The sequence below is a fragment of the Balaenoptera musculus genome, chromosome 19 (genome assembly GCF_009873245.2).
Source record: "Balaenoptera musculus isolate JJ_BM4_2016_0621 chromosome 19, mBalMus1.pri.v3, whole genome shotgun sequence".
NCBI lineage: Eukaryota > Metazoa > Chordata > Mammalia > Artiodactyla > Balaenopteridae > Balaenoptera > Balaenoptera musculus.
The window spans coordinates 40,719,444-40,737,420 of record NC_045803.1 but is presented as its reverse complement, the minus strand read 5'-3'; the positions used below and the strand labels follow the sequence as shown (position 1 = coordinate 40,737,420).

Sequence of the window (17,977 nt, the reverse complement as noted above, 5' to 3'; positions counted from 1 at the left end):
TTCAAACTCTACAAAGCCCGGAGCCCCTTTCCTCTTCTACCCCGACCAAAAGTGCGTCCTAGTTTACCCTTCTTGGGTGGGTTGTTCAGGGGTCCGCGAAACCGAGGGCGCGGGGTCGTGAAGACTGTCTTATGCTCCCTCCATGGGGTGGATGTTTGTTTGGGACTCAAGTCGGGCAAGAACCGGGAGACCTCTCCATCCCTGCGGCCCGATGGCATGCTCAGGGGCAGCCACGGCCCGCGCGAGTCCCGGTGGCCCGCCCCGGGGCGCGGGGGTCGGGGCCGGGGTCCGCGGGAGAACGGGGGTCCAGTTTGGAGCGCGCTGCGGTTCCGCCGAGGACCGCGCTGAGCGACCTCGGGTGTGTGCTTGCGCCGGGGCCGCCGCAGAGCGCGGGGGAGGGGGCCGGGACCCCCTCCCCGCCCCTCCCCAGCGCCGCCCCCGGCCCCACGCCCCTTACTCGGCTTGGCTGCCTCGCTCCGCTCCGTGCGCCGCACTGCCGGCTCCAGCTTCGGCTCCAGCTCAGGTTCCCGCTCTGGCTCCGCTCCCGCTCCGGTTCCCGCTTGGATGCCGCTGCGCTCGGGCTCCGGCTCCGGCGTCGCGGGGGGCGCGCCGCTCCGCCTCGGCCTGCTCGGCGCGCAGGGGCGTGGCGGGGCGGGGCCCTGCCGAGCCGACCCGGGGCCCGAGATCCCCGGCCGAGGCGGCGGCGGTGGCGGCGGCTTCCCGGCTTCCCGGCTTCCCGGCTTCCCGGCCCCGGCCCTGCCGCAGCCCCGCCCGGCCGCCCGCCGGCCCCGCCGCCCACGCCACGGCCGCCAGCTCCCGCCGCCCTGCGCCGCGGCTCCGGGGCCTCAGCAGCACTGGGCCGCCGCCCGGGTCATTCCTGAGCTGAGGGGACGCGGCGGAGGGGGAGGGCCGAGCCGCGCCCCTCTGCGCACTGCCTGCCCGACACCCACACAGCGGCAGGCGGGGCGGCGCGGCGAGGAGGCCGAGAGATGCAGGGAGGCCAGCGTGCCAGCCAGACGTGTGAGGACAGACGGACAGGCGTGTGTAGAGAGCGACATACAGACAGGCGGGAGCAGAGGTGCAGACTCAGACATGTGCAGAGAAGGGCAGACAAACGAAATGTGCAGGACAGACAGACAGGTTGTTCAGAGGCAAGCCTGGGCATCCGGGCAGGGGACCCCTGTCACGGCCACTGGGAGGGGCAGACGAGCCTGGCAGGGCCTCCTGCTCCCAGTTGCCTCGCGGTGAGTTCTAGGGTGTTTGGGAATGTCAGCTAGGCCTGGCTGAAGCCTTCCTCTCCTGAGCGACCAGCTTGCCTGTTTCCTTTACTCCTGGCCTGATCCTGTGCCCTCTGTATCCCCCTGTCCCCAAACCTTGGGCATAGAGCTTGACCCTGGCAGATGCATGCCTGCCTCAAGGGGTGCCTGGCTCAGGGAGGGGCTCCTGGCTTTCAGGACCTACTCTGTCCACACTCTACTTTGGGGCCTTGGACAAGTCCAGCCTATCCGCCAGACCTCCCTTTTTTTATTACACTAGAGCTCCTGTTTATTGCCCTCTTGCTAGTCCTGGTGGTTTCCAGTTATTTGTGGAATCATTTATTTAATCTTCCCTACTTAACGGGGAGTCCCAGGAGGGAGACCCTTGGGGGCCTGCACAGAGCATGCACTCTAAATTTGATGAATGAATTGATGAAATACTTTGTTGATAATTCTCCTAACCCCCATTTTGTCAATGGCAGCTAATAAGTGGTTGTCAAAAATAAAACATGAGGATAAGGAGCTGCATATATTGATGATAAAACTTGGGGAAGGAGAGGAGCCATAGGGATGGCGTGGAAGAGAAGCCAGGCAGACAGTGGCACTGCAGTGAGGGTGGGAGCAGAGCAGGCTCTGGTGGAGAAAACAAACCTCACTCCAGCCCACCTCTGACAGTCACCATGTCTTGGGCTTCCCTGGGTGGAGGCAGAGAGACCTGCATGGTCTAGAGCCTTGGTGGGTAAGGACACTTCCCAGCCGCCTTTGGTAACTGTTCATTCTGGGCTCTGCCTCCTGCACTGCCTACCCCATCCCCCAGACTGAGGGGGGTGGAGGGACCCAGGCTGAGGGATTCCAGCTCCATCTGGGGCCATCAGGAGGCATATGTGCTATGTGGGGCATGGGGCCAGAATAAAGGGAAACATCTCTTGAGTCCTAAGAAATGGAACCTGAGAGGCCCTTTGTCCAACCTCGTGCATTTATTTTATGGATGAACAAGTAAAGGACTGGAGAAAGCAGGGGCAGGCCAGGGCTAGACAGCTAGGATTGGAGGCTCTAGGACTCCCAGGCCAGGGCTGTGCCCCCTGTGCAACCCTGCTAAAAGTGACCTTGACCTTCCTAAGCAGACACCTGCTGATCTGTGCAGGATGGATGTTCTGGTTGTTGAGTGGTTTTACCCGTAGTCTGTCCCCTTTGGCAAGACTGTGTGTATGTGTATTTTGTGGGGGCCTTGTGGAAGGCTCTAGCCGATAAAGAGTTCGTCCCCCGCTACCCTCTGTTTGAGCATCGCTGGGCTGGCAAATCTGGCTTGTTCTTCACACTGGAGCCCAGAATGGGAATTGGTTTCCACTGGGCATGGTGGTGTTGGGGTCTGGCTTTGGGGAGTTGGCTTATATTGATTTGCCTGTCTATACATCCATAAACAGGACACTGGAGAAGCATAAAAAGGTGAAAAAAGAACAGAAAAGCTGGTCACTGTTAATGTTGAGGTTTCTTTTTCTTTCTTTTTAATCTCACATCTCTACGAGTGTCCCTAATGGAGTGAGCTTGCTCACTCTCTGCTATGTCACACTTTTCATGGCTGCCTAGCGTTGCATCAGATGGCTGTACTATATTTTCTTTAACCAGTTCTCTACTGCTGGGCATTCAGTTTTGAGTTTTTCACACTTCTAGACAGCACCGCAGTGAACATCCTCATGGGTAAGTTTGTGCATGTCTGCGATTATTCTTGGTTTCAGTGGGTATGTCCATATAGTTTTGAAGCTTTCTTCTGTATGGGGTCAGACTTGCAGGAGGGACATTTCCTGGGCACCAGGGAAGCACAGTGATATTTAGTGTCTGCTACACCAAGGGCGGGGTAGGGAGGCTGGAGGGAGGAGCCTGGGAGAGGTTATGCAGTGCCATCTGAGGACAGTGAGGTGCCAGGCTGTGGGGACCTGCCCTAGAGTGTGCTCTGTATTACCCCTGTCACTCATAGGAATGGTCAACTTATCAATTCTATTGTTGGGGGGAATCTTCTGATACTAAGGGTGGAGGAGGGAAGGAGGAAGGGCCATCAGGATGGTCTGGCCTCTGGGTGGGATATCTGTCTAAAAAACCCAGCACAGGGGGGCTTCCCTGGTGGCGCAGTGGTTGAGAGTCTGCCTGCCAATGCAGGGGACACGGGTTCGAGCCCTGGTCTGGGAAGATCCCACATGCCGCGGGGTGGCTGGGCCCGTGAGCCACAGCTACTGAGCCTGCGCGTCTGGAGCCTGTACTCCGCAACAAGAGAGGCCACGATAGTAAGAGGCCCGTGCACCGTGATGAAGAGTGGCCCCCGCTTGCTGCAACTAGAGAAAGCCCTCACACAGAAACGAAGACCCAACACAGCCAAAAAAAAAAAAAAAAAAAAACCAGCACAGGGAATTCCCTGGCGGTCCAGTGATTAGGACTCTGCGCTTTCACTACCAAGGGCGCAGGTTCAATCCCTGGTTGGGGAACTAAGATCGCACAAGCCACGCGGCAATCAATCAGTCAATCCCATCACACCCTTCAGGAAGGTTACCTTGTGCTAGTATATCCCTTATACAGAATTATGTCAAAAGCATCTTCCCAGCCTTGAATTACGTTACAGAGGGCCCGGCTCTCCAGATTGCCTTGGCTTTGGGGGTGGGGAGTACACCATGCTCTAAAAAGAGAACGAGGTGAGGGAGGAAAAACTAACCCACCAGCTTTAAAAAGATTTTTCCTCTTTCCCTCTGATTTTTGCTAATGGTCCCCTTGAACATGTTAAGGGGGATGAAGGAAGAGAAGAGGGCTTGGTTCTTGCTTGGTGGCGGGTGGGGTCAGGGACCAGAGCTCTCCCAAGGCCAACAAGCTCTGAGGTGGTGCTGAAGTAGAGAGAGGAAGCTGGGGGCAGGGAAGCACCTGTAAAACCTGAGGCAGCGCCTTCTGGAGCTGCTCTCTGCTGAGAGCATGGAGGGTTTTGTGTTTTCACCCCACTTTACGGATGAGGAGACTGAGACCCACCGAATTTAAGTGACTTTCCAGAGATGCACACCTGGTTAAGCCACTCCAGGTAAGATGATGAAACACTTTTAAAACAGGCAGAAAAGATTACCAGGTGTCCTTCGAATTGACTATTCGGTGTTACCCGGCACATGGTTGTCTGTTTCTATATGAGTTTGTAGCTTTCATGGTCTCTAAGCTGTTTTATTATTTTGGAAGTTGTAGAAAACTGATTGTGATGGGAAATTGTTCTTGTCCATTAAGATGCAAATACATTTTATCAGGTGAAGTCAGTTGAGATCTTGTGGAGCGGGGGCTAAAAGCTATACTTGTGGCTGTGCTTCGGATTCTCCTTTAAATTGTGTATAATGTCTTATTTTTCCCTAAGTAATTAATCCGTTAAATGAAATCTTTGACGTGTGTTGTTTGTTTTATATTTTATAACATTCATGATTTTACCCTTTAAAAAATGTATCTTTTAACAGTAGTAAGCTGGGGACTGCAGCCAGATGGGTCTGTTTTACATCAGAGCTTAGCCTTTCATTGGCGGCATCAGGCCCAAGGCCCTCAGAAGAGACGGAAATGAGTGCTGGGTCAGTCCTAGAGGGCTTTCTGGAAGACGGAGGGGGTCGGGTTTGAGGGGTGGGGAAGGATTTAGAGAGGGACACCTGAAGACAGAAGGCTTTCCAGGATGGAGGGCGGGGCCTGGGGTGGAGAAGGAGTATGGAGGCTGGTGAAGAGGCCTGTCTGGATGAAGGGTGGGCTCTGGGGTGCAAGGTGCCAGACGGAGGATGGAGGTGGGATTCCAGGTAGCGGAGACTGTACCTGATGCTGTAGGCAGCGGGGAGCCACCATAGGCTTTTGAGGGAGGAGGGGACTTAAAGAAATGGACCTGTTAAGAAGGCTGGTCTCTGGGTTCCTAAACCCTTCTGGGCACTGAATAGGCCCCGAACACCCTTTCTCCCGGGTGGAGGGCTGGGGCAGGCTACCCCTCGCTGTCCCTGTTAGGAGGGAAGCCACCCTTCCAGGGTCCTGAGAGAAGGTCCCCAGGTAATGAGTGTAAAAGTCTGCCCCTCCTCTCTTATCCCCAGAGGCCCATCTGGGGGAGCCTATTTCTGGGCCTGCTTGAGGATTTGTACTCAGGGTGGAGCTCATTTCAGGGTCAGCTGGCTGTGGGGTGAGCAAGGTCTGCATGCACACCTTTCTGCTGCTGTTCCCAGCCAGTCATGACACGTCCTCCCAGTGACCATACCCTCTGTCAACCACTCTACGTTCATTGTTCACTTCCATCCTTATGGTATCCTGTGGAGGGGGACAATATTTTCTCCATTTTTTAAAAAAATTGTGTAGCAAGGAGGTTTATGGAGGCTGAGTAACTTGTTCAAGTTCACATGGCTAATTAGGGGCAGAACCCAGATTTGCACCCAAGCCTGCTTGACCCCAAAATAGTCATGGTCTCTCCTTTGTGGGGCTTACTGCTTAGAGGAGGTGACAGACATTAACCACTGAGTGACAGAGATAAATGTCAAGTTGCCATGATGAGACGTTCCACAAGTTTGGGAAGCATGTGAGTAAATGTTACGGGAGGTCTGACCTTGTCAGGGTGTGGGACGAGGCGGGAGAAGTGGGCAGGGGCCAGGACTGCTTTCGATCTTGAGAGCAGTGGAAGGCATAAGAATGTTTTAAACAATATTGGAGGAGTGGTGGTGGCATAATCAGACCTACATTTGTTTTTTGGTTGTTTTTGGCTGCGCGACATGTGGGATCTTAGTTTGCCCACCAGAGATCGAACCCGCGCCCCCTGCATTGGAAGCGCGGAATCCTAATCACTGGACCACCAGGGAAGTCCCCAGACCTGCGTTTTGAGAAGATTGCTTTATTGGTAGTGGGGAGTTAGTTGGGGGCAAGACAGAATGGAGGCAGGGAGGCCGAGAGGTGGTGAGCACACTAGCCCAGGAGAGAAGTGATGGTGGCCCTGGAGCTGGAGAGAGATGAACCGGTTGGAGATAGATGTTGAAGGTAAAATCAATAAGACTTGGTGATGTCTTGGGTATGGGCGTGGCGGGAGTGGATGGAATCAGGGATGGTGCCTAGATTTCTGCTTGGTGCAGCGCGATGGACAGTGTTGCCGTTCACTGAGGAGCAGAACACTGGGAGGGAATCGAGTTTGGGGAAGAAGAATATGAGTGTGATTTTATACATGTTGAATTTCGGGAGTCGCTTGCGGGCGGCAGAACTCTGAGAGGAGTCCAGGCTGCAAAGACAACCTAAGGACTGAACCCCAGGCTTAGACATGCAGGCATCAGAATTGATTGATCCGTCCATTTATCCATCTATCCGTCCACTCATCTATACTGCCATGAATTCACGTATCCTTTCTCCTATCCTCCCGTCATCTCTCTATTTATCCACTCATTCACCCATCTGTCCTCCCACTAATTCACCTATCCCAACTCCTGTCTTCCAGTCCTCCATCCATCCATCCATCCATCCATCCATCCCCTTGAACATGTCTCGGTAGTGTTAAGGGGAGATGAAGAAAGACGTTCATGCTTGGTGGGGTGTGGGGACAGTGGCAGGGCCATCCTAAGACCAACAAGCTCAGAGGTGGTGCTGAAGTAGAGGGAGGAAGCTCAGGAGGTGGGGAAGCATCTGTAAAACCTGAAGCAGCACCTTCCGGAGCTGCTGTCTGCTGAGAGCTTCAAGGGTTTTGTGCTCTCATCCCACTTTGCAGATGAGGAGATGGAGGCCTTCTGAATTTAAGTGGCCTTTCAGAGATGCACACCTGGTTAAGCCATGCCAGGGAAGATGATGAGACGCTTTAAAACAGGCAGAAAAGATTATCAGGTGTCCTTCTAATTATCTATTAGGTGTTACTTGGCACATGGATGTCTGTTTCTATAGGAGTTTGTAGCTTACGTAGTCTCTAAGCTGTTTTATTATTTTGGAAGTTGTGGAAAACTGATTGTGATGGAAACTGTTCCTGTCCATTGAGATGCAAATGCATTTTATCAGATGAGGTCGATTGATATCTTGTTGGGGGTGAGTGGGCTAAAAGCTGTACTTGTGGCTGCACTTTGGCTTCTACTTTGAATTGTGTATAACATTCTGTTGGCTCCCTCATTAGTTAATGAGTTAAATAAAATCGTTGACATCCATCCATCCATCCATCCATCCATCCATCCATCCATCCATCCATCCATCCATCCGTCTAACCTTCCTTTCATCTATCTACCTCCATATCCTCCCACACATCCACTTATTCTTCCTCCTATCCATTTACCCATCCATTTATCCATACAAACTCCCATTTATTCACCCATCTACTTATCTGTTTACCCCATTTGCATGCATCCATTCACACATCCCAAACATACTTACTGATACCTACTACAGGCCCAGCACTCTGCTGTGTACTGGTGAAGAAAATGATGTAGAAAACCAGGTCCCTGCTCTTAAGGAGCCCACAGTCTGTCAGGAAAGGCAGATGTAAAAACCAATGGTCACAGAACAATTTATTTTCTTTGCCAAACGTGCACAGAGAAAGGACACTTAACCCAATCTGAGGAGGTTAGAAAAACCTGCTTTGAGGTTGTGCTCCTTGAATTGAGCTTAAAGTTTAATTAAAATTTCGCCAGATGGACAGGACTGGGTGATGTTCCAGGAGAGAAAATAGCTTGTGTGTATGATGGCGGTGTAGCTGTCGAGAGACCAAGGTGATTCCAGGGACACAGGTAATTTGGAATATTGGGAGTTGAGTGTGAATGAGTGGTGTGTTATGAGAGAAGATTGGAATGCAGGTCTGGAGTGTTTTCCACAGCAACAATTGATTCTCCAGCTCTCCAGACATCAAGTGGGTGTCCAACAACTCGATTCAATTCTGCAACTCCCCAGAGTTAGCACAGATGCCACAGCTTAAGGGCGCAGCACCACAAGACTGCCCCCCACTTTAGGCATCAGTTGCAAAACTACCCTTTGATTATAAATAGAAAGTTCCCATGATCCGCTCCTTGGGTTCAACAGTGTGCTAGGATGGCTTGCAGAACTCAGGGAAACACTTTACTTATGTTTACCAGTTTCTTACAAAAAATACAACCCAGGAACAGCCAGAGGGGAGAGATGTACAGGGCAAAGTGTGAGGGTGTGGAGTGGTGTGTGAAGCCTCTGTGACCTCTCTGGGGGCACCACCCTCCCTGCACCTCGATGTGTTTGCGCACCAGGAAGCTCATCAAGTCTCATTGTTCAAGAGTTTTTATACAGCTTAATCTCCAGCCCCATCGGCTCCATCCCCTTTCTGTAGGTCAGTGGGTAGGGCTGAAAGTTCCAACCCTGTAATCACTTGGTATTTCTGGTGACCCTTGCCATCCTGAGGCTGTGTGTGGGCCCCACCCTAAGCCACTCCATTAGCATAAACTCAGTGTGATCAAAGGGCTTGGTATGATTAACAAAAGATATTCCTATCACTTAGGAAATTTCAAGAGTCTTAGAAGCTCTATACAAAAACCAAATATTATAACAAAAGATGCTCCTATCACTCTTCACACTTAGGAAATTATGTGGGTTTTAGTTGCTCTGTGTGAGGAACCTAGGACAAAGACAAAATATATTTCTCATCATATTGCAGCAGGTCATAAAGGCCTTGAATGACAGACTAATGCCTTGAATAACAGGCTGAGGGCCTTGGGGGGCCACGTAAGAGCTTTAAGGAGGGAGTGACATGGTCAGGTATGTGTTTTAAAAAGATCTCTCTGGCTGTCTTGTGGAAGATGGGGTTGGCTGTGTGTGTGCAGAGGGGATCAAGTGGTCCAGTCTCTGTAGAATGAGGACTTTGCCAATGATGTGTTCTTGATCCAGGCCCTGGGGTTGGTCTAACCCCCAGGTTTAGCCTGGGCCCAAACCCAGTTCTCATTCCACTTACCCTGCCAAGGCTGAAGTCAAGGCATCCCGGCTGAGGGTTGTGGTACGAGGAAGATTTAGGGGTTCTCCATTTTCCAGGGTGGCATGCAGTACCCCTCACCAAGGTCTTCAGTCTTGCTGTGGTCCATCTCCAGCTTTAGGACTGCTGTGGACTTTTGTGAACTGCTCACTGGTTTGTCTGTCAAACTGGGAAGGATCTCAGTTCCATGCCCCACTTTTCTGCATCTACAGTTTGCATCCACAAAACCCATTAACTTCCCATCAGTCACCCCGTGATGTTTCCCCTGGCCCCGTGAAATCTCCATCCCACCAGGCTTGCTAGTGACACCTGACAGTGTTTATCCCAGGTGGAGCTGCTACAGGGAGTTAGACATGGCTCCAGCCCTCAAAAAGCTTGCAAAAGGGGTGAAAGATTGATCTGGGGCCCCATTGATCTGGACTGAGAAACACCAGCATGTGGAATAGGAAACAGCTCAGGCTGCAGAGTTAGGTGGACTTGGGTTCGTGTGATTGCTCTACCACTCACTGAATTGTGCCCTTAGGGAAGTCACTTCACTTCCTCTGAGCTTCAATTCCTTCATATGTAGCAGGGGAAAAATAATATTTACCTACCTTAGTTTAGATTTTTTTTTGGGTAGCAACTAATGGGCGCCAACTTGAACCATTTTAAGCAAAAAGGAAAATTTACTAGAACCTAAGTCTGGGCTTTTTGAGGTCCTGGAGTGGGGAACAGTGAAGTAGATGGGAACCCAGGCAGGACTTTGCCTCTTGTCTCTGCATCTCTCTGTTCAGTCTCCTAATTTTCTCACCCTGCAGACCCTCTTTCTCCATTACTCCAAAAAAGTCCACCCTGCAGCTTAGGAGTGAGTTCATAGTAGCTCATTTTAACCAAAAGCAGACCTGACTGACTGTCTTTCAGACGTAAGTCCAGATTCCCAAGAGAAAATCAGCTGAGTTGCATTCGGTGTTCCACGTTTGATCCAATCAACTGTGACGAGGTTGGGGCTGGAGGGCATATAGCACAAATGTGGCATCTATTGGACGTATGCATAAGCAGGGGGTAGTTTTTTTTTTATTGAGGTATAGTTGATTTACAGGTGTACAACATAGTGATTCAAATTTTTCATAGGTTATGCTCCATTTAAAGTTATAAATATTGGCTGTATTACCTGTGCTGTACGATATATCCTCGTATCTTATTTATTTTATACATAGTAGTTTGTACCTATTAATCCCCTACCCCTGTCTTGCCCCTCCCCCCTTCCCTCTCCCCACTAGTAACCACTAGTTTGTTCTCAATTATCTATGAGTCTATGTTTTGTTATATTCTTTCATTTGTTTTTATTTTTAAGATTCCACAAATAAATGATAACATACAGTATTTTTCTTTCTCTGTCTGACTTATTTTACTAAACACAATATCCTCCAGGTCCATCCAAGCTGTTGCAAATGGCAGAATTTCATTTCTTTTCCCCATTGTATACTTTTGCCTCCTTTGTCATAGATTAATTGACCATAAGTGTGTGGGTTTATTTCTGGGCTCTCTATTCTGCTCCATTAATCTCTGTGTTTGTTTCTTGTGTCATACCATACTGTTTTGATTACTGTAGCTTTGTAGTATAGTCTGAAGCCAGGGAGTGTGATACTTCCAGCTCTCTTCTTCTTTCTCAAGATTGTTTTGGCTATTTGGGGTCTTTTGTGGTTCTATATATAAAATTTATTTATATATAAATTTTAGGATTATTTGTTCTAGTTCTGTGAAAAAGGCCATTGGTATTTTGATAGAGATTGCATTGAATCTGTAAATTGCCTTGGGTAATATGGTCATTTTAACAATATTAATTCTTCCAATCCATGAATATGGTATATCTTTCCGTCCGTTTGTGTAGTTTTCAATTTCTTTCCTCAGTGTCTTATAGTTTCTGAGTACATGTCTTTTAGCTTTTTAGTCATATTTATTCCTAGCTATTTTATTCTTTTTTATGTGCTCCTATGTTAGATGCATATATATTTACAATTGTTATATCTTCGTCTTGGAGTGATCCCTGGATCATTATGTAATGTCCTTCTTTGTCTCTTGTTACAGTCTTTGTTTTAAAGTATATTTTGTCTGTTATAAATATTGCTACCCTGGCTTTCTTTTGATTTACATTTGCATGGAATACCTTTTTTCATTCTCTCACTTTGTCTGTGTGTATCTTTAGATCTGAAGTGAGTCTCTTATAAGCAGCATATATATGGGTCTTGTTTTTGTATCCATTCACCCAATCTATGTCTTTTGATTAGAGCATTTAGCCCATTTACATTTAAAGTAATTATTGATGAGTATGTTCTTATTGCCATTTTGTTCACTGTTTTGGACTTGTTTTCATGGTTCTTTTTTGTTCCTTTTTTCTTCTTTTGTTCTCTTTCCTTGTGATTTGATGCCTACCTTTAGTGTTATGTTTGGATTCCTTTCTCTTTTTTGTGTATGTATCTATTATAGATTTTTGGTTTGTGGTTACAGTGAGGTCAGGCTGTCTATCTATCTGTCTATCTATCTATGATTATTTTAAGTTGCTGATCTCTTAATTTCAAACACATTTTAACAACCCTGAAGTTTTACTCCCCTCCCCTCATGATTACTGTTTTTGACATGATATTTTACATCTTTTTGTTTTGTGTATCCTTTAACTGATTATTGTGGATATAGGTGATTTTACTACTTTTGTCTTTTAACCTTCCTACTAGCTTTGTACATGGTTGATTTACTACCTTTACTGTATATTTGCCTTTACCACTGAGCTTTTTCCTTTTAAAATTTTCATGTTTCTGGCTGTGGCCTTTTCTTTTTTGCTTAGAGAAGTCCCTTTAACATTTCTTGTAAAGCTGGTTTGGTGGTGCTGAACTGTTAGCTTTTGCTTGTAGGTAAAACTTTTGATCTCTCCATCATATCTGAATGAAAGCTGTGCTGGGTAGAGTATTCTTGGTTGTAGGTTTTTCCCTTTCATCACTTTAAATATATCATGCCACTCCCTTCTGGCCTTCAGAGTTTCTGCTGAAAAGTCAGCTGATAGCCTCATGGGAGGTCCCTTGTATGTAACTTGTTGCTTTTCCCTTGCTGCTATTAATAATTCTCTCTTTTTAAAAAATTTTTGCCATTTTAATTACAATGTGTCTTGTTGTGGTCTTCTTTGGGTTGGCCCTGTTTGGGATGCTGTGCTTCCTGGACTTGGACGTCTGTTTCCTTTCCTACGTTAGGGAAGTTTCCAGCTATTATGTCTTCAAATATGTTCCCTGCACTTTTCTCTCTCTCTTCTCTTTTGGGACCCTGTAATGCGAGTGTTAGCATGCTTGATGTTGTCCCAGAGGTCTCTTAAACTGTCCTCATTTATTTTTATTCTTTTTTCTGTTCAGCGTCAGTGATTTCCACTACTCTGTCTTCCAGCTAACTGATCTATTCTTCTGTATCATTTAATCTACTGTTGATTCCTACTAGTGTATTTTTCATTTTAGCTATTATATTCTTCATTTCTATTTGGTTCTTCTTTATATTTTCTAATTTTTGTTAAAAACTTCTAGCTTCTCACTCTGTTTATCCATTCTTCTCCTGAGTTCTTTGATCATCTTTATGATCATTACTTTGAACTCTTTATTGGGTAGGTTGCCTATTTCCACTCCACTTGGTTCTTCTTCTGGGGTTTTATTTTGTTCCTTCATTTGGAACATGTTCCTCTGTCACCTCATGTTGCCTAATTTGCTGTTTTTATTTCTGTGTATCTCGTAGTTGGTTACATTTCCCAACCTTGGAGAAGTGGCCTTTTGTACCAGACATCCTATGCGTCCCAGCAGCACACTCCCCTCTGGTCACCAGAGGTCTATGCTCTAGGTGTGCCCCCTATTTGGATAGTGTGGGTCCTTCTATTGTGGCAGGCTGACAACTGTGGGTGGTCTGGTAGGCATGGCTGGTCCCCAGTCTGGTTGGTTGCCAGGCCCTGTCTTGAGCAGGGGGTAATTTTCAGAGAAAGTGGAGACCTGTGAGGTGGGCAACACCCCCAAAGTGGTCTCCTGTGTTATCTCAGGTTTGTTGAGAAGACTGAATAGGATAATGAATATAAACATTTGGTACTGTTTCTGGTATATACTTTGGGCTCTATAAATGGTATCTGCTATTATTCATTCATTGACTTATTTAATAAGCACTTTTTTTTTTAATTTCAAGCATGGACATGTGTTACTTTTTTTTTTAAAAAATTAATTAATTAATTAATTTTTGGCTGCCTTGTGTCTTTTTTTTATTTTTATTTTTTTATTTTTTTTAATTTTTTAAAATTTTATTTATTTATTTATGTATTTTTGGCTGTGTTGGGTCTTCGTTTCTGTGCGAGGGCTCTCTGTAGTTGCGGCGAGTGGGGGCCATTCTTCATCGCGGTGCGCAGGCCTTTCACTATCGCGGCCTCTCTTGTTGCGGAGCACAGGCTCCAGACGCGCAGGCTCAGTAGTTGTGGCTCACGGGCCTAGCTGCTCCAAGGCATGTGGGATCTTCCCAGACCAGGGCTCGAACCAGTGTCCCCTGCATTGGCAGGCAGATTCTCAACCACTGCGCCACCAGGGAAGCCCTGCCTTGTGTCTTCATTGCTGCACACGGGCTTTCTCTAGTTGCAGTGAGTGGGGGCCACTCTTCGTCACTGTGTGTGGGCTTCTTATTGCAGTGGCTTCTCTTATAGCAGAGCACGGGCTCTAGGTGCGTGGGCTTCAGTAGTTGTGGCTCACGGGCTCTAGAGCGCAGGCTCAGCAGTTGTGGCACATGGACTTAGTCGCTCGGAGGCATGTGGGATCCTCCCAGACCAGGGCTCACACCCATGTCCCCTGCATTGACAGGTGGATTCCTAACCACTGCGCCACCAGGGAAGCCCCTAATAAGCACTTTTTAGTGTATGGTTTGTATTAGATCCTACACTAGGTGCTGAGGACAAAGCTGTAAGTTGTTGCTGGGGTTTTTGTCAGGATTGAAAGAAATAATACATACAAAGTGTTTAGTACAGTTCCTGACACACAGTAAAGTTTCAGTAAATGTTGTCTATAAATGTTGAATGTCTAATTGCAAAAGAGTGAAAAAAATTCTTATTTTTTTTCTATATGTTTTTTGGTCCCTTGGCCATAGGACTAAGACATGTTTCATTACAAAAATGGATTTTAGTGATCAAAATAATGTCAGCTGCCAGAGTGACAGTTTTCAGATACTGTGTTTAAGTCAAATTTAGGAAAAGTTTAGGAAAATAACATTGGCATCTTCCAAACTCAAGCACTTAAAAATCATTAAGAGTTAACTCAGTTAAAAATACCCATGTGCAACCTGTGATGGTCTTTATTTTCCTGACCAAGAATGGATGGACATGCCCATCTGCAGGAGACTAAATTGTGGTATAGCCACACGACAGAATTCAGCAATGAAGATGAACATACTACAGCCACAAGCAATGTATGGGCAAGTCACAAACACAGGGTTGAGCAAAGGAAGCCAGACACTGAATGATTCTATTTATGTGAAGTTCCAAAACAGGAAAAGCACATGTATGGTATTAGAAGTCTGGGCAGTGTTTGCCCTTGGCAAGGTGTTGGCTGGGAGGGGGCTTTAGGCATGTTGGTAATGTTGTTTCTTGATCTGAGTGCTGGGTACACAGGTGTATTTTGTAAAATTTTACTGAACAGCACACTTACCTGCATTTTAATGTATATATGATCTAGTTTGATAAAAAAGTTTTAAAAACAGAAGAGAGTGCCTCATCTTTATGCAGCTGCCCAGCCGAGGCAGGTGAGGCAGGCTCCCCACTTGGTGACTGAGAAGGAATTAGATTTCTAGGCAGAGGGGGCAAAGGGAAAGGAACTCATATTTATTCAGTCCATGGGAGAACTTGGTTTCGAGGCTCAGTAACAAACATAGTTTCACTTCTTCTGAACAATAAATTTTTTCTTTTTACTTATTTAAAAATATCTCTTGAATATTCTGTAGAGGGTGCTTCCCTCTACAGTGGCTGCTACTGAAAGTCAGTTTTGGAGTCCACCTCTTACAAGTGCAGGAATTGTATCTTTCATTGTCATCCTGAGTTTTTTCTTTTATTTCCTATCTTTATTTTTCCTTTGTCCCAATTCACTCACTTATTTTTAAAAAGTTGAGATGTGTGTATGTTTCCTTTGCCCCTAGTTACTCACTTGTTAGAGAAAACATGATAGTATGTGTGTGTCTTTAAGTGGCTTTGATTCTTTTTGGAGGAACATGGTGTACGAATAAACAAAACAGTGCAGAAACATTTATAGCAACCTTACGTGTGTTGGGTATTTCCACCACTTATTTCAGAGGATGTTACAGGGGAAGGGTGTGGTTTGGAGGGGCTGGCCTGGTACACAGTAGGTGCCCAATGCACTTGTGGGGCATTGGTCAGTGAGGGATGGGGATGAAACACAGAGGACCTCATGAGGGCTCTGCTTTCTCCAAGTACCAGAAAGCAGAGAGAAATTCACTCTGCTCTGGGTCAGGAGCTTTGGGCTTGGAGCCAGAAAATCTGGGTTCAGTTCTCCTCTTTTTCACCTGCTGTGAGTCCTGGGGCAAATCCCTTGTCCTTTAAGAACCTTGGTCCAGCAGAAGGGTCTCCATCAGGCACCACCTGGGGCCTGGGTCTTCTGTCCAGCATCTTCAGACTGTGGCCCCCTCCCCTGGAGCAGCTGCTGAGTATGAAGAGGACTCTTTTTTTTAACTGAAGTATAGTTGATTTACAAAGTTGTGTTAATTATATATATATATATATATATATTCAGTTATACATATATATGATTCAGTTATACATATATATGTGATTCAGTTATACACATATATATAGTGATTCAGTTATATATATATATATATATATATATGTAAAGTGGCTCAGTTATACATATATATCTTTTTTTAATATTCTTTTCCATTATGGTTTATCATAAGATATTGAATATAGTTCTCTGTGCTGTACAGCAGGACCTTGTCGTTTATCCATTCTATATATAAAAGCCTACATCTGCTTACCCCAACCCTCCCCCAACTCCACTCCCCCTTGGCAACCACCAGTCTCTTCTCTGTGTCTGTGATTCTGTTTCTGTTTCATAGATAGGTTAATTTGTGTCGTATTTTAGATTCCACATATAAGTGATATCATATGGTACTTGTCTTTCTCTTACTTCACTTAGTATGATAATCTCCACTTGCATCCATATTGCTGAAAATGGCATTATTTCGTTCTTTTTTATGGCTGAGTAGTATTCCATTGTATATATGTACCACATCTTTATCCATTCATCTGTCAATGAACTTTTAGGTTGTTTCCATGTCTTTAATTTTTTTTTTTTTTTTTGGCTGTGTTGGGTCTTGGTTGCTGTGTGCGGGCTTTCTCTAGTTGCACTGAGCGGGGGCTACTCTTCATTGTGGTGCGTGGGCTTCTCATTGTGGTGGCTTCTCTTGTTTCAGAGCACGGGCTCTAGGCGCACAGGCTTCAGTAGTTGTGGCACACGGGCTTAGTTGCTCCGCGGCATGTGGGATCTTCCTGGACCAGGGATCGAAGCCGTGTCCCCTTCATTGGCAGGCGTTCTTAACCACTGCACCAACAGGGAAGTCCCTCCATGTCTTGATTATTGATTATTGTGAATAGTGCTGCTGTGAACACAGGGGTGCATGTATCTTTTTGAATTAGAGTTTTGTCCAGGTATATTGCCCAGGAGTGGGATTGCTGGATCATATGGTAATTGTTTTTTTTTTTCAAGATTTATTTATTATTTATTTATTTATTTAATTTATTTTTGGCCGCGTCAGGTCTTAGTTGCAGCACGCGGGATCTTTGTTGAGGCATGCGGGATCTTTTGTTGTGGTGTGCGGGCTCTTCGTTGTGGCGTGTGGGCTTCTCTCTAGTTGTGGCACGTGGGCTCCAGGGCGTGTGGGCTCTGTAGTTTGCAGCACGTGGGCTCTCTTGTTGAGGCGCACGAGCTCAGTAGTTGTGGCGTGTGGGCTTAGTTGCCCGGTGGCATGTGGGATCTCAGTTCCCTGACCAGGGATCGAATCCGTGTCCCCTGCATTGTAAGGCAGATTCTTTACCACTGGACCACCAGGGAAGTCCCTGGTAATTCTTATTTTTAGTTTTTTAAGGAACCTCTATACTGTTTTCCACAGTGGCTGCACCAACGTACATTCCCATCAACAGTGTAGGAGGGTTCTGAAGGGGACTCTTAACCCTGCCTCTCCTTTCTGTCCTGGTCCTCTCCACCAGAGTTCCTGGGGACTCTTGGTAACTCGGGAACGTCCCCATGCCACCTGCTCACATCCACAAATTTCAAAAGAACAGGAAATCCCAGAACCCAGCAAGATGGCTGTGGGGAGTTTCACTGCCCCCTGCATCTGCTCCTCTTAAAGCAGGCTCAGCAGCTCAGGAGCCGAGGAGAGCTGGAAACCGGACTGGCAGAGACAGATGGGCCCCTTTTTTGCCATCCCTTAGGAGGCAGTCTGTCTGCTATTTGTTTTGAGCTGACCAGGGTGGACTTGAAATGCTGCTGGGAGAACTTGTCCCTGAGAAGTATGTTAATCATGTCACCCGAATGCAGTACAGAGCAGTTTACACCCCCAGCCTGGAGTAGCTGAGCCTTTGCACTTGGGAAGAGGCAGGGCAGCGGTCCTGCAGAGTCTTGTGAATTTGACCCTGTGGGGAATAAGCTATTTCTTAGCATCTCTGTTTGGTCTGTCACCTTGTTCATTTTCACTGGCATACAACGTGCTACAAGCATCCCGCTCCCCCTAAAGCATGGCACAGGCTGCCCTCAAT

The 17,977-nt window shown here is 47.0% G+C and overlaps 1 protein-coding gene across 2 annotated transcripts in view; it reads right to left on the bottom strand.

Annotated features, from left to right (window-relative positions):
* Positions 1-587, bottom strand: part of BEAN1 (brain expressed associated with NEDD4 1) — a 47,893-nt gene extending 47,306 nt beyond the window's left edge. For both annotated transcript variants that reach the window (XM_036835063.1, XM_036835062.1), the window contains exon 1: positions 458-587. The gene's annotated coding sequence lies outside the window, so the exon portion shown is untranslated. The remainder of the gene's footprint in view (positions 1-457) is intronic.
* Between the last annotated feature and the right edge of the window lie 17,390 nt (positions 588-17,977).